Here is a 3,314-nt window from a genome sequence, read left to right on the forward strand (position 1 = left end):
GATAAAATAATAATTCCTAAATTATCAAGGGTTCATGAGGGAGGGTGAAATGGGAAGGGAGGGGGGAAAAATGAGGAGCTGATACCAAGGGCTCAAGTGGAAAGCAAATGTTTTGAGAATGATGAGGGCAACAATGTACAAATGTGCTTGATACAATGGATGTATATATGGATTGTGATAAGAGTTGTACAAGTCCCCAATAAAATGATTTTAAAAAAATCACAAGTCAAAGCTGTTCATTTTAATGAGGTTCTTCATTGTTTTAGGAATTGCAGTCAATCAATGGCAAACTAGGAACCAGGAACTGAACTACTTTGCCCCATTCCAGTTTTTCTTGGCACTATGGGATATATTAGCATTCTCATATTAAAGCATTTTGCTATACATAAATCATTATCAGGAAGATGCCATTTGATCAGAGAGTGGTTGTGGGCATCTGCAGAAGTCATGGTTTGTTGGCCTATTCAATGCTCAGTCTTCAGAGAAGTAGAAAATTGGTTATTTATGTCAGTTATGAAGTTCCAAGCCAGGGAGTGACACCTGAAAGCATTAATCCTAATGTATTGGCGGATTCCATCGCTAAGGCGTGGCTTTCCAGAGTGATGACTTTCCATGTCTCCTTTCCAAGCCATTAGGTGATAAATCGGATACCACATCTAATTTCTCAGTTCTGTTTTGATTTTGTTTTTATAATGTAAGATGGCATGCTAAATTCTCTTCATTCAAACAGTCCTCATTCGTCTCCTAGACTCTCATGATTGTTCTGATGTCTGAAAGAGGCCAAACCTTGCGCTTTCCAGCCATGTCTGTGTTATCACTAGATCTATCTTTTTTTTTTTAAACCTATGTCTGATTTAGGGGAATCATTGATAGGAGAATCATTGAAGTGAATAGATGCACATTTTATTAAATTTGGCCTTGAGTTCTTGAACTCTTATAATAAGAGACAACTTTTTAGCAAATATTGGGAGATCACATTTTAACCTAGCTACATCTGCCATCATTGACTTTACAGTGCTGTCTGACAGCAAGGTGAATCACATCCCTGGATTAGAGTCAGAGGGGATTCACTTTAGGCTTAATCCATAGGGGGGTTGGGGGGGGGCACTGCAAATAGATTTTGGGCTTCCACTGCCATCACATAGCCTTCTGCACACCGTGTGTTCAGAATTTAAACTCTGATAGCATTCCTTCTTTGTGATTTGGACTATATTGTTTACATTCCTTGGATCACACAGGCTGGTGCTGGTGTATTTCTTCCATGTGGACTTAGATGATGCCTCACTTAGATGGCTGCTTATTTGAAGACAAGCCTTTAAAATGACAGACACTATTTATTTTGATAGCCAGGCACCATCTATTTTGTTCACCACACTCTGCACACCATGAACCAGTATCTTCAGTGATCTCTTCTTGACTGCAGGTAGGGAGCAGAAGCCTCCTTCTTTGACAAGTGGGCTACCATCCCTTTCTGATAGTGTGGTGGGTTATGCCATGAAGAATTTTGCAAGTACTATCTGTCCAGTGGACTCCCCATCAAATTTTCAGATTTCCAATCTACCCTGTGCAGACTCAGACATTCTGTGCAGCTGCATGAGAAAATATGAAGATGTACTTCTTGAACAAGAACAACGGGTTTCCATTTGAAATGTTAGATAACTTTATTTTTTTTAATGCCACTTGCTGGCTTAGACCACAGCAGTTTATAAAGCATCCATAATCATGTAACCAGTTGAGATTCACTACGTTTTTTTCCTCCCATAGGATAACAGTGTAATTTCTATCGTTGTAGAGTCTCAAAATAAATTACAGTTGAAAGAGCAACACAGTTTGCAATCAAAATTTCCCCAACCTTTGCATCTCCTTGTTTTGGTTGAGAATCAAAGAAGAGAAACTGTGTTCCCACTGGAGAAGCCACAAGGAAGGCTTTATGCAGAAGCCAAAGTTAAAATGATGCCAATAGGCAGATGGAACCCATGTTGAAATGAGAAAACTCTGAGCCAGGCTTCTTGCTGTGGCTTTAATGTAGCTCTGTGGTGCCCTAATTTTGCTGTCCTTATTACTCGGATTCCAGTTATTTATGAATTGAATTCCCATGTAGTTATCTTGCTGTTATTGTAAAATGCCACATGATATTTTGTGTTAAGTCAATAAATGCCTCATGCCACCACTGTATTTATTTTGGGTTTGAAATTTCTGTGCTTTTACCCTTTTCCTGACATTTTCTGAGTCTCTCCCTGCAAATCAGCTGGCTCTGAAGCAGAGCTTCCTTTCAGCAATTGACAGTCTGCTGCTGCAGGCCCAACTACCAATTCACACCCCAGGGGACTGTCCACCCCACCACGAGATTTGTTACCAGTTGTCTGACACTTCGGTTAGTTTAAAAATTACTCCTAGGATTTGGACTTCTTGCAGGTGATTCTTAGGGAAACATAAAAATGTGGGTTGTCCGAAGCATACGTTTTAAAATAAAGAGAAGCCATAAGGCATTTGAGTTGGAGAAACAGAGGACCTGGCATAGAGGTGATGTGATAGATTTCCTACTTCAGCCGCTTTCAAATGCTTTTGACTTATCTCCACAGTAAAACATAGAATGTACCATGTGACTTCATATGTACAGTATCATTGAAAGAAAGTTTTATAAAACAATACTTACCTTATTATATGAGATTTCAAACTATAATGACTAAAAAGTTAATGAATAATACTCAGACAAAAGTGGAATGGACACATGTGAAAGATATAATATATTAACTATATGACTTAATGAGAACCACTAAGTGTTTGAATTGGTTGAAAAAATCATTTGAGGGACTACGTATTTAGAGGCAATTTAATAAAGCGATGCCGAGATAACATTGCTAGGTTAGATATAAAATTGATTACTGTACCACAGGGCACTCATCATAAGCTTTCGGATTATCTTTTTCACTAAACACAAATGATGTCCATCGATACTAGATAAGGTTCTACGAGGTAACTAGTAGTTTCACTAAATCAGAGACTCTCCATCATGATTGAGAGTAGAACATAATGCATTTTTCTAAGTTATTATTGGGTGATTCTCTTAAGTAATGTCCCCATTTGGCCTTAAAAGACACACCACTCTTCTTAAAAATGAAAACTTATCTCTTCCAGCTTCTTTGAATTTTTCTTAATAGTGTGCATTCTGAGATCTTCTACTGCATCATTTCATTTCCTCTTTTTTAATACAGGAATATCTCACTTTTCTCTCCCAATCCACTAGTAGGTCATGACCCACTTTAAATGGTACCATTCTAATGTGTTACTAGGACACTTTCTAATACCCCTAG

This window comes from Echinops telfairi, unplaced genomic scaffold, assembly GCF_000313985.2.
Source record: "Echinops telfairi isolate 266 unplaced genomic scaffold, ASM31398v2 ScPeMD7_7420;HRSCAF=8458, whole genome shotgun sequence".
Classification (NCBI taxonomy): domain Eukaryota; kingdom Metazoa; phylum Chordata; class Mammalia; order Afrosoricida; family Tenrecidae; genus Echinops; species Echinops telfairi.